Source organism: Equus caballus, chromosome 9 (genome assembly GCF_041296265.1).
Source record: "Equus caballus isolate H_3958 breed thoroughbred chromosome 9, TB-T2T, whole genome shotgun sequence".
In the NCBI taxonomy this organism is placed as follows: Eukaryota; Metazoa; Chordata; class Mammalia; order Perissodactyla; family Equidae; genus Equus; species Equus caballus.
The window spans coordinates 6,735,617-6,749,410 of record NC_091692.1 but is presented as its reverse complement, the minus strand read 5'-3'; the positions used below and the strand labels follow the sequence as shown (position 1 = coordinate 6,749,410).

Sequence of the window (13,794 nt, the reverse complement as noted above, 5' to 3'; positions counted from 1 at the left end):
ATCCAGTTCTATCCTCCACATTCTTCGGATGAGAAACCTGAGGTTTCAAGGTCCAAATGATACTGGTTTAAAGATGGGCTGGAATTTAGGGATCCCAAATGCAGCTGATTGATTTTTCCTCCATCTCCTCCATACCTGACTGCCTGCTATGACATTAGGGTCTCTCGCCTCTCCTCTTCTTAAGACAGCACTGCCCAAGGGATGTGGCTAGACATTTCTCCCCATCTGAGACAATAAAAATTTAGGAAATTCTGCATTCTGCACCTCGCTTTGGAGAGTCACAAGGACGTTCTGAGAAACCTGCAATAAGTAAATCAATTTAGTTTCATTTAACCCCTGTCTCCCAAATGTATCTCACCATAAATAAAACCTTTTTTCTTTTCTCTTTTAGTGGCATGGGGGGGCGGGGAGTGGCACCCATTTGCACCCTCAGGGCACACTTTAGGAAGTGCTGGGTTAAGGCAGGACTCCAGAAGGCAGCTGTCTAAATCCCCATGGCAGGTGGGAGAGAAGAATGGTCAAATGTCCATCTCATTGACACATCACCCTGAATAGTGGCTTCTCTCAATGATGGCAAGTCGGGCAACACCACTGGTCTCAGGGCCATTGTACATCCAAAGGTACCGGACCCATCCCAGGAAAAAGGCACTGAGGAAGAGGGAGAGCAAACCTCCTTGGCCTTTCTCCCAGTGCCGCTGGGGTGATCCCATGTGGGCAGGCTGGGGAGTACAGTGCACCTGAGAGCCTTGGGATGCAGTGCCTGGAACCCTCTGTTTACCACACAGCATTAATCTGCACCCACTTCGAATTCTAGAAGGAGAGAAATTACAAATTCTACTTCCACTGATGTAAATGCCAAAAGACCACAGGTTTACAGTTCCAAAACCAAGAACGTAACATGGCGTGTGTACCTCTGTGGGGCTGGCACGTGCGTTCACAGACCCCAAAGGGATGCGACAGTTAAGCAAGCTCTGGTGTGGTCCAGGAGGCACCTGTGGTTGGGCGCGTGGAGCCCTAGCCTAGACTCTGGTGCAGATGGCCCAGATGTCAATGCTGTCTACCCTTACCACCTGTGGGACCTCGGACAAGTTACTCACCCTCTCTGAGCTTCAGTTTCCTATTCAGTAAAAGAGAATAACAATAACAGCAGCAGGGCAGTCCAGTGGATCACATGATTTAATATTTGCAAAGTGGTTAGATCAGTGCTTGCCTCACAGCGAGCACAGCGTGTTTGTTAAGTAAAATGGTGCATTAAGTGTTTACTCCAATTTCCCTCTACCGCTCTACGTTTCCTTTCATAACAGACAGAGATGACACACATCATTGGTAAAACCAGGGCCCTCACCCTTCTGACTTTACGACGGCCAGGCCCGACTAGTTACAGGGATACAGATAAGGCCAGACCAGACAGCCTAGCTGCCTGTGAGCTCCCACTGCTCTCTGGCGGGCTGTGGTTGCATGCTATGGAGAGCAGGCTGTCACTAGCATGTTAATGATGAGGCCATGTACAGTGGTTACCAGGGATTCCAGAAGAACAGGAACAAGAAGGCAGGATGGGAGGCAGGGCTGCCAGCATCTCAGATGGGCCAGCGAGGACCCTGCAAATGGCGTCCTCCAGGGCTCGCGGGTCCTCTGCCGCGGACAGTGCCTCCGAGGAGCCCTGGAGGGCAGGAGCTCAGCCTTGCCTCCCTGGGTGGCTCGTAACTCCCTCTTAACTCAGTTGTTTCACATAATCAAACAAAAACCACTTTAAAAACGGATAAAATAAAAGCACCAAATAGATTGAAGCAGCGAAAGAAAATAGTTTGCTAATACCTCAGTTAATTTTTCTTGGTTTCCTTGCTCTTTACTTGAAAATATCACCATATAAATATATCTTACACATTTTTAAAAGGTTAACAAACACATATCTTTATAGATGGCCAAGTACATTTTAAAAGACTGAGAAATTTAAAAGCAACAAAGCAGATGATGTACACGAATGACGTCACACGCGGTGGAGTAAAACATCTGCATTAGGTGCATAAGACTAACAATCCTTATATGGGTTACATAAAAAGCTGAGAAGGGTCTGCAATAATCTAATGACCAACTGCATACTGATGACATCACAACTGTAATTTTAGAAATCTCATAATTTACATGATATACTTCTTGTAAAAATACGCAGAGAGATCCTCTTACAAATACAAGCCAAGACTGGGCAATATGATAAATCTCTCTCTGAGCATAAGGACGAGGGGCCCTTGAACTTGGCCGGGAACGGCCCCACCACCTGCTCTCGGGACTCCCCTGGTCCCTGGCTCACGTGCTCTGTCTGTGAACACAGCAGCCTGCAGCCTGCCAACATTTTTTTCTGCTCTAGGAAGAAACACACACGCACACACATGGTTTCCCCGGACACCAGGCTATCAGGGACCATCGGATCTTGCAGTTCCTGTGCTTGGGGAGGGGGAGGGGGGTCTCAGAGACTTAAGGAGCAGGAACGCTGAGCCTTGGTCACGGTTTACATTTCTGCCAGTTCAGTTTCCAACACAGAGTTTGCAAACTGCTTCGAGTCTTTGCTTTTACAGTGGCTGCCTTTAAAGTTCTGAGCATTTTGGGCGTGGTGCCCTCTCACGCTGTCCCTAGCACTGTACCTCTTACCTCCAGACACGTCATTTAATATCTTTCTTCTGTTATCTTAGGCAGCTCACACTGGCTTCTGTGAACCACCAGATGCCGTGCAGAGGTTATTTTTCATTTATACAGACACGTGAATCTAACGCACAGGGAGGGATCTCAAAAGCAGCTCTCGTGTGTTTATAAAGCACTTCTGAACTTTCACGATTTAATTCTTGTTACTGCAGTATTTTAGCTAGGCACACTGCTATCTCAAAGACTTTTTTCATGTAATACATGCATGACACAATGTGAAGGAAAACTATTTCCCCAAATTATGACTTGCAGCCACAGTAATGAGAAGCTATTAAAAAATATTTCTAAAAAAATCTCTTGGCTGATGTATTGCTTAGGATTTCGAGATTCCCCACTGCTCTGCTATTTTCCCATTCTGTATGCACAGCACAGATTCCTGCCAAGCCTATTACAGTGAACAAACAATGTCTTCTCTGTCAGGACAGAGAATGAATAGTATCACAAAATTCTCCTCTAATGTAAAGCTCCCCCCCAACACCTTCAGAGAAGGGCCAGAATGAGGACTGATGAGGAAAACACTACCCTCCCGGCGACAATCTGAAATCGCACGCTAGCAAGTTAAGTCATGTCAGCTACATTGTAACTGCTAAGCAGAGAAAGTTGGCAAGCTTACTTTCTTCTAAATTGGATAGTATATTTTTGCATTTCCGTGTGTAAGTGTACACGAATATCTTTATCAGGAAGGAAGGAGGCGTTTCATCAGACATAATTTTAGGGCTTAGCAAAAACAGCTTTTAGCTACAGACTGAGCAGCAACAGGGGAACTTCATGACACAGCAATTTGTGTTAAAATATTGGCAGCTAATTCATGAATGCTGAAGCTGACTGTGAATTCAGCTGCTTCTGTTAAGGCTTTATTCCCACTATGCTCATGATTCATAACAAAAGTGCCTGGAGTTACTTCTCTGAAACATACAGTATAATGCGGACAGACTTCCCTTTGGGGCCTCTTTCTCTCTCTTATTCATTCTCTCTCTCATATTCATTCATTCTCTCTCTCTCTCTCATATTCACTCTCTCTCTCTCACAAACACACACCTCCTCACCTCCTCCTAACAGAGGCATTAAGGATATAATCTTCTGAAAGAAGAACTCCATGAAGGATTTGTCACCAACCAATGAAAGCTTACTTAATAGGTGCTTTCATAAAAGAAGAACACGGATTTCTTGAAAATCTTCCATATTTGTAAATCTTAGTTGGTCTAAAATACTATGACTCAGAGTTTTTTTTTTCCTGGTGACATGAATACAGCATATCTTCTATTTTAACCTTTAAAAGGAATTACCCAACGCCTTCCTCTTAGAAGAAGAAATGCTATTTTTGGAATCACACCACACTGCCTTTTGATTTCATGAATATCTGAGAGAGCAACAAGCAGAGAAAAAATATGGCTTCCCCTTTCCTTGCTTTTTCCCACACATTTTTAGTACAGCTCAATGAGCTCCAGATTCTGATGGCATTCTCCCGGTAACACATTTAGAAGAGACTGCAGGATATTCAAACAGCTCTGCCCTCTTCTCTCTCTCCCTCTCTTTTCTCTCATATCACTCTGGGTCTGTATTAGACTACACAATTAGGCCTTTGGGCAGTACCACTGCAGTCTGCAGATTCTAAGGATGTGCCCCCTTATTGGTACAACGGTAATATTTACCTTGGAGAAATGTCTGTCGAAATAAATATTCAAAATTCTGGCAATGTACTCCCTTTGAAATGTTGTTTGCTGAGAGTTCTCTCTTCTTTCTTGGCCTATAACCAAAGAGAAAGAAAGTTAGAAAAAAAAGGCAGATGGATATAGACTGTAAAGATACTTGTGGAGTTCACTGTGGAAATGCTAGCAAATTTATGCCAAACACTGAGCTTTATATTCCGTCCTGAACAAAGCAGCTGCAAAGTAGAGGAAAAACTTCAAACAGTAGTGAATAGATGAAAAATTTTCTCTAAAATAACAGCCACGTCAATGTCTAATTAAATACACAATTGAAAAAAATTTATTTAAATACACAATTTGAGTAAACACATCAATTTACTTGCTCTTTCCATAGTTTTCCTAGTTTTATGACAAATAAATCTATGTGTTGTAATATTAGCAATCAAATAACGGTTATCTGAATTTGAGATAAAACAAGTGATTTCTATGAAGCGAGTATTTTTGCTTTTAGGTACAGTAAGCTGGGACTTAACTGTGAAAATGTCTTAATAAAAGGAGATTCTTGGTACAGCACGAATAGTGTGTGACCCGAATGACACGAAGATCCCCTGATCCGAGTCTTCATCCATTCCACTGTGGAAAGGGGGAAGACACACAGAAACGGAGGAGAGGACAGGGATGACCTCCCTCGATTGCCCTCCTGATTCGGCGGCGCTCCTCAGTCCCATCCCATCTCTGGCTTTGCTCTATTTTGGTGCCCAGCCTTTCCTCCATCCTCCTTTCCTCTCCCTTTCTCTTTGCATCCTCTAATAAATATCTCCTGTATTGAACCTCTGTTTTACATAAGACACCATGATAGGTGCAGTGTGAGAGGGAGGAGGGGAGGGGAGGGGGATGGAATGAATGAATGAATGTGTTTATACTCTAAGGAGAATATCTTGGCTGTTGCCTAAGATTCAGAACTTCTCAATTATTTTAACAGACGGAGGTACAATTCCTGATTTGCAATATAACACACTGAGCAGAACGTGAGCCTTCTAGATTTGCACCTAGTGATGTTCTTTTATCAGGACCACAGATCATCACCTTAGACTGAGTGTTGCTTGCTTTCACAGCAGAGTCAGCAGATTATTCATATTATCTTCAGGTACACCTATTGTTTTCCTGACAGTTACCAAGGGAGAAATGGCTGCCTTTTGTTTGCCACTGCATTCAGCTACATTATTATTTTCTTTTTTTAATACATCTAAAAAGATTAGAACGAGACACACAATCACCAGCTGTCTTCCTCCCACCCGACTCCAGGTCTTTCCACTGTCAATCATGCAAACTAAGAGGGCAGGCCTTCACTGGGTGAAGGGCTTGACACACAAGAGCCTTTCCCAAGCCATCTTTCAATCTTTCATTAGATTCCGAACCAAACCTCCTCCTGAACCCCTGCCATACAGATCTGTTTAGATGTGGATGCCAACTGCAAACCTCTCTACTTCCTCGTGCAGTCATGCTCAATCCCAGGGAACTCTCTTGAACTCATTAGAAATATGAGCAAGATTGATTATCTAAATCGAACTGCTACAGTAAAAAGTTAAACTGAAAAGAATAAACATTTTTCTTAAAATGCCAAATCTTATTAATCTGTATTTTAGAAATAATATGTTTGCATATACTTCACATATTACTAGATAGGAGTAAAGAGTCTGATTTAAAAAGTGAACACATGACTTGATAGTTAATTTAATAACATAAGAGTGGCACATAATTTTGTATTTTCAGAAGATGCATTCCATGAGTTAAAAATATTCCAAGGAAACAAGGTAATGTGGTACTTACATAGGACAGACATATAGATCAATGGAATAGAATTTAGCATCCAGAAGTAAACCCATATATCTATGGTCAACTGATTCTTGACAAAGATGCCAAGACTATTTAATGGGGAAAGAATCATCTTTTCAACAAAACGTTCTGAGACAACTGGATAGCCAAATGCAAAAGGAAGAAGTTGGATCCTCATCTCAGACCATATAAAAAAGCTAACTCAAAATGCATCAAATACCTAAGTTTAAGAGCTAAAGCTACAAAACTCTTAGGAGAAAAAATAGGGGTAAATCTTCATGAGCTCAGATTTTGGCAGTGAAGTTTTAGATATAACACCAAAAGCACAAGCAATGAAAGAAAAAACAGATAAATTGGACTTCATCAAAATTAAAAACCCGTACGCTTTAAAGGAGACTATCAAGAAAGGGAAAGACAATTCAAAGAATGAGAAAAAATATATGCAAATCATATCTGATAAAGGACTTTAATCTAGAATATATAAAGAACTCATAACTCAATAATAAAAAGACAACTCAATAAAAAACAGACAAAGGATCTGAATGGACATTTCTCCAAATAAATAAGCAATGGCCAATAAGCACATGAAAAGATGCTGAATATCATTAGTCGTCAAGGAAACGCAACTCAAAACCACAATGAGATACCACTTCACACTCACAAGGATGGCTATAATCAAGAAGTCTAAGATAGTAACAAGTGTTGGCAAGGATGTGGAGAAATCGGAACACACACTCTGCTGACGAGAATGTAAAAATGGTACAGCCACTTTGAAAAAAACCCTGGTTGTTCCTCAAAAAGTTAAATACAGAGTTACCACATGACCCAGTAATTCCACTCCTAGATACACCAAGAGAAATGAAAACATATGCCCACACAAAAACTGGTACATGAATGTTCATAGCAGCATTATTCACAGTAGCCCCAAAGTGGAAACAATACAACTGTCCATCGACTGGTGAATGGATAAACAAAATATGAGATATCCATCTAAAAACACATTTTTTTAGCCATAAAATGGAATGAAGCACTGACACATGTTACAATATGGATGAACCTTGAAAACATGCCAAGTGAAAGAAGCTAGTCACAAAAAATCTCCACATATTATGATTCCATTTCCATGAATGTCCAAAATGGGCAAATATATAGGTTGTTTAGGGTTAGGGGATGATAGCTAAGGGGTGTGAGGTTCCTTTTTGAGGTGATGAAAATGTTCTAAAATTGATTGTGGTGATGGTTGCACAACTGTGAATATACTACAAACTATTAAATCGCACACTTTAAATGCATGAATTGTATGGTAGCTGAATTCTATCTCATAACGGTGTTACCAAAAAAAAAAAAATATTCCAAGGAATGTGGACAATATAATGTCAGTCATTTTCCAGCTCAATCTGAAAGAAAGATGGCAACTCAAAGTATAATTCTAGTTGGAATCCCTGGGGTCATTGCACTGAAACAGGATTGCCTGGGTCCACTGCCAACTATCACATTCTGACAGAGACAACCTGAGTAAAATTCTGCATGGACCAAATGTTCCTTCAGGTCCCCTTTCATCCTCATGACTCACGTTTGAGTTTTAAAAACCATACCTAGAGGCAAGATATCTACTCAATATGAGACTAGAATCATGATGCTCAACCACTGATTCTCAAATATAAAAAGAAATTTAAAGGCAATCTATAAATCAACCCCAGCGGATACTTGAACCCTTTCGACAATGTCTGGAACACCCAGTTGATAAGTGCAATGTCAAAAGAACTTGGTTAAACGTAACAGTTAGAAGCACTGAGCACTGAATGAATCACTCAATATTCACTGATTGAGTGGATTAATTTGAACATGTCAGAGTAGACTCAAGGATATTGCTATAATAAAGCCACTCTCACTCGCCTGTGTCCCTGAAGACAGAGAAAGGAATAGGACTGCAGGTCGCTCACGATTGCCATATCACCACAGCCAAATGCCATCCAAGTAAACACAACCCTTTATTCGTGCAATAACAGAAACAAACCAATAAACAAAACTTAGACTTGCTAATCCAGCCGATGCTGGAGTCCCTTCCATAATGAAGGGCTTCCAGAAGGAATCCCCTTCTATCTCCAGGAAGTGCTGTTAGGTTTGAACTAGAGGTAAGGAATGCTCTTCTGCATCCCAGTAGCTCAGTGGCTTCAACCTAATTTGAGTCCTGGTTCTAATTTCTCTGGCTATGCAGAACAAGTCCAGTAGTTTCCCTACATGGCGACCTTTCAAATACTTGAAGACACCTATTTAAAGAAGTCCCTCTTCCCTCTCCTTGAGCCTTCCCTTCTCCATTTCAAAGACTATAGTTTTGAGTCCTACCTACCGTAACTCCAACAGAGCACAGAGGCTGTACGGAGAAGGGAGCTGGGAGCTAGCCAGGCCTGCTCACAAGAACAGAGCAGGCTGAGAGCCTGATCCAGCTACAAAGCCCAACCTAGGAACCAGGCATGACATCCAACAGACGAGGTAACCTTGATCTGATTGAGGAAACAATCCTCACCTGGGCTTTGATGACGGTGGTAGGGGAATTCTTGGGGCCCAGCTATCACAGGGAGGCAAAGCTATCGGCAGAGAGCAATAGGCTGGTGAAGTCAGGAAGGTGGTCCATTACCATCATGGAGGTCTGATCACAGCTACAGAATCTAGCCACTGTGCAGTGACTCAGGGTAAGAGACATGATTCTTGAGAAGACCTCCTGGCAAGACGAAGACAGGTCACGGTACTCAAAGTAGGTACTGAGTCCCAGATGCTTACATACACAGGAAGAGAAAGAGCTGAAACTTGGAAGGTCAGGGAGTAAGTATCGTGGGAACCTGGAAATCATTCCTGGGATAACAGATCCTACATCTGGATGGCGATAAAGGCCACTTGGAATGCAACGGTCATCCCAGTGCTCAGCACTGGGGCAGCACCATTCTCAGCATGGTGGAGATTAAAATTCAACAAACCAGTTCAGCCAGCATTGAGCAAGACTCTACTGTGGGCAAGGCACAAACAGAACACGATTAGTGATATGCTCCACTGGACTGTGGGGAGGTCTAAAAATCTTAAGCATTTCCTGCTTTAGTCAGAACAAATTCAGATTTGGGGAGGGCAAGATGACGCATGCAAGGGGAGCAAGAGGGGAGGCAGGAGGAGACCAGCTGGAGGCTAATGCTCTCATTTGTTGGTTGTTCTCTTCAAAATGGTTAAGCTCAAAGGCAAGTCTCCAGAGGAAGCAGCACTTCATCAGTGAAGAGTAGGCCAGGACCCGTACGCGTGTCAGTCTAGATTCTATACTTTTATTTGGAAAGCCTAAGATCACAGAAGATTTTTCACCAGCTACATTACACTCTTGGCATGTACGAATCTTATACTTGACTAAAACAAAGTCTAACCGTCTTTCATATGTGCTGCTGCTAACCACATCTCTGCCTACTGCCCATTTGCAATTTAATTGGTGGTAGTGATGGTGGTGAGGTGCCTACATCACCCCTGTGCCATTTCTGCCTCTTAGATTTGGGTCATTGCATTAAATGTCAAGATGTTCTTGATTTCTCTTTCTCTCTGGTTATTACATTAGCATCTCTCCCAGCGTCAGGCCATGCATTTATACACTTGTACCCAAGTGAGGCCTAATGTTGACTAGGACAGGGTTAGCTTCCAATACCAGAAGCCCTTCTCCAGGAAGAGAGCAATTTATTAATCAGTTCCCTCTGGATATACTTACCAACCCAGTTACTAATTCTGCTAATTATACACACCCCCCATTTGTCCAAATGATAAATGTTAGCAATTTGATACCCTTTGGTTAAAAAACAAAACAAAACCAAAACATATCTATAAACGAATGCATACTATTTCTTATTAATCCATCTGAATTCTACAATGGGTTTAATAAATTGTCAATATAATAAAGATCAAGCTCAAAGGACAGACATTTCCTTCCATTAAAATTTCAATATTCAGTCCTTCACAGTAATCATGCAAGAAAATAATACTAGATATGCTCGATGGTACGGCAATTAAAGGCATAGCTAAAGACAATGCGTATGGGCTATGACGTCTGCGCCATGGTGGATTAACAGGACTCACAGTGCACCCTCTGCCCTCCTCCTGGAGGTCTTGTTCACTCGGGCTGCACTTCTCCCCTTGCTAAGCTGCCTCGTGCCTGCTGGCCGCTGGTTCTCCCCACTGTGCCTCTCCTGTCTTCCTCCCCCCAGCTGCTTTAGCTCCCACGGTCAGCCGTCCTGGTATTTACTGAGCTAACAGTTCTAGTCTTCATGCCATCTGATGTCTCCTGCTTCATTTTTCACACACTCTAACAGCTGCAGTCCTTGATGTATGCAAAGCAACAGTCCATCAAGAAAAGAGTGTTTTCTGGGGTTTTATTCTCCTTATGGAGAACAGAAAAATGGAAGAGGCAAGAAAGGAGAGTTCACAGAGGAGCCAAAGAGAGGCCATGATGAAGATAAGATGAAGGCCAAAAAAAAAAAATCGAAATTTTTTTACGCCTCAAAAAGATTATGACACTGGAAAAATAATTCTTTCTGAAAATCCTCTTTGATGGTGCAGTTTATGAAAATAATCCCCGTTCCAAGAACATATTTCTCTTGAATTCTAGGGAGCCAATGATAAAAATCCTTGAACATGTATCTTTATACCATCTACAATATACAGAACCCAAGTAAGCATAGACATAATTATATTACATATATCAAATTATTTACAAATGACATTTTATTAGCAAACCCTTCTTTTTGTAGTATTGTTACCTGTAAAGAGGCTTAAAATGACACGATTTCCTATAAGCCTTATCCGTAAGCATGCTTCCTGTGCGAGGCTTGAACATGAATTCTTTGCAGTTTCAGTATTAACAGAGAAAAAATCAAAATGACCAAAGCACTCAACAGGAAAAACACCCTTTCTTGTTGGCAAAAAATAGAATAGCTTACAATATGCAAATTCAATGTATTTAAGGAAAGTTGCATGCTTCTCAGACATCGGAACATAAAGCAAGGTAGCAAAAACAGTGACATTAAAAAAATTAGCTTCAGAATAAAAATGTTGCTTTAGCAAACAGAAAATAGAGAAATAGACTCCTCTAAGTACTAGTTTATGAATTGGCAGTAAAATATTTTAAAAACCCTTCTTTAGGCAACGTAAATAAACATGGAACAATAACCAGGGCAATCAAGGGGGTCATTCATTCATTCATTCATTTCCTGATTTACTGTTCAATGCTATTTCCTCGCTACAAAGAACAAAAAGTAAATATTACTCCAGTCCTTTCCTCACTGTGCATCTGGGAAGCTGTCTTTCGGACTCGGACTCAGGCTGCCATTTACAGAGTCTGTAGCTTTGGCTTATCTTCGCCTCCTAATGGGTACCTAACCGGAGAGCCACGTGGCACGCTGCCTTCTCCATCACAGAGCCTCAGATCAGCCTTCAGACACTTCCTGATGAGGAACAGCTTCTGTTTTATCTAGTCCTGGGACCACCCAAGGGTTGGTGGAGTTGGAGGGCTGCTGATCGCTGAGTTTTTCCAGAAGTTGTGTGAATGGTGTATAAGTGTGGGCTGGGGGCTTTGCAAGGAAGACCTCCCCTTGCCCAGAAAGCGGAGGAAAGTGTGGGGTCAGACAGTAACTTGAAGTTTGCCCACATACGCCTTTGAGATTCAAAAATTTATAGAAACTTATTTACTGTTATGAGTCCCAGCCACAGAGTAACTTCAGGATAGAAAAGGCCCTCCCTTCTGTTCTTAAGGTTCTGCAGACCTGGCTGTGCTGTGTGTGCTGACCTGAGGCCACGGCTCTGCCTGTGGGGTCAGAGGAGGAGACGCACTTAAGATCTGGTTATTTTCCTGGCAGCTTTCCACATTGCTGAAAGATTGTTGTCTGTAAAGTGTCTGAGTTTCAGAGGGGTGTGTAGGGGTGTGGTGGGGAGGGCGGGGTAGGTTGGTATTTTGTAGATGGACCATATGAGACAAAGCAATTTTCTAGTGTCCCCATTCTTTCTCTATATGTATATATAAGTATATGTATTCCAGACTATAGATCTATATCCACCTCTCTATTAGCGTGTATAAGAGAGAATACATATTTTATATATATGGAGTAACACACACACACACTTGACTGCTTCAATCTTAAACTTTCACCACTATCTGCAGATGCCACACCAGAACTGTGCCATTGACATCATACCCACATGGCCATTCTCTTACGACCTGGGGCTAGTTTTATGAGATGCTATCATACGTATGACATTTCACTTATTTCTCTGATGGAAAATAACTACTAGATGACTAAGTTGAACTTTACAGAAATTCTGGGACACTTAGTGAGATGTCATGCTCAGTATCCCAGAGAACGTCAAGGAGATTCGTTTGAATGGAAATAACGCACAAACTAATGGATGCATGAGCACACTGGCAGGAGCCTCCCAACGGCCAGTGCTTGGCAGATGTTAGCTCTTTCATGATTCGTAAGACACGGTGTGTTCAGCAGAATGGAAGGGAGCAGGATGGACCCCAGTCTACCAAGCGACATCTCTGCAGGGTGGCCACATTTAGAATACTGTACTTGGCATGTGTGTGTTTGCACGCCAGTGTGCTACCTTTCTGAGCCTGTTACGGGTTGAATTGTGTACCCCCCACAAATTCATATGTTGAAATCCTAAGCCCTGGGACCTCAGAATGCGACCTTATTTGGAAATGGGGTCATCACAGATATAATTAGTTGAAGTGAAGTCATACTGCAGTAGGATGGGCCCCTGATCTAATATGATTGGTGTCCTTATGAAAATGGGAAATTTGGACCCAGAGACTCACACAGGGAGGATGCCACATGAACACTGGAGTAACGCTGCCACAACCCAAGGACGTACCAGCAGCCAGGAGAGAGGGCTGGAACAGACCCTTTCTTAACACCTTAAGAAGGAGAAAGGCCCTGCTGACATCTTGATCTCAGACTTCTGGCCTTCAGAACTGTGAGGTGATAAATTTCTGATGTTGAAACCACTTAGTCTGTAGCATTTTATCATGACAACCCCCGGAAACTAACACAGAGCCAGCACATGAAAAAATGGTCAAGTTCTCTAACATTAGTCTTGACTTCAAGGCACAGAGATGAGGGGGAGCAAGGTAAGCTCATTACTTTACATTTCTCTTATCAAGAAGTCTTACACATCAGCCCAGCCACTATTCTGAAGTTATCTCTTAATTTTATAAATTCATGTGAATGCTGAAATAACATAGAAGTTCACATAACTCAGGACACAACTTCAAAGGGGGAATTTGTATTTTTAAACATTGTTTTCTGTAATAGATCGAGGGACTAATAACCAAAACAACATGAAGCAGAGTTAAAGAGAAAACTTTCAATAGTTTTCTTTAATTGAGAGGCAAGTCTTGAAAGGATGCCTTAAGAATTTGGACTGACCAAAATTTCTAAGGAATTTCTTTGCTTTATTGGGACATATTACACTTAGATTGATATGATAGAACATTTAATTTATTTTCTTTGACTCCTCTGCTTGGTTAATTCATGCTTTTCTTTGACTTTGAAAGGTCACTCAAAATTCCTGCTTAAAAGTCTGCTCTGCT

At 41.9% G+C, this 13,794-nt stretch overlaps 1 protein-coding gene across 6 annotated transcripts in view; it reads right to left on the bottom strand.

The window, feature by feature from the left end:
- Nucleotides 1-13,794, bottom strand: part of PAG1 (phosphoprotein membrane anchor with glycosphingolipid microdomains 1) — a 129,737-nt gene that overhangs the window by 44,870 nt on the left and 71,073 nt on the right. For all 6 annotated transcript variants that reach the window (XM_023648395.2, XM_023648393.2, XM_023648394.2 and 3 more), the window contains one exon: nt 4,350-4,444. The gene's annotated coding sequence lies outside the window, so the exon portion shown is untranslated. The remainder of the gene's footprint in view (nt 1-4,349; nt 4,445-13,794) is intronic.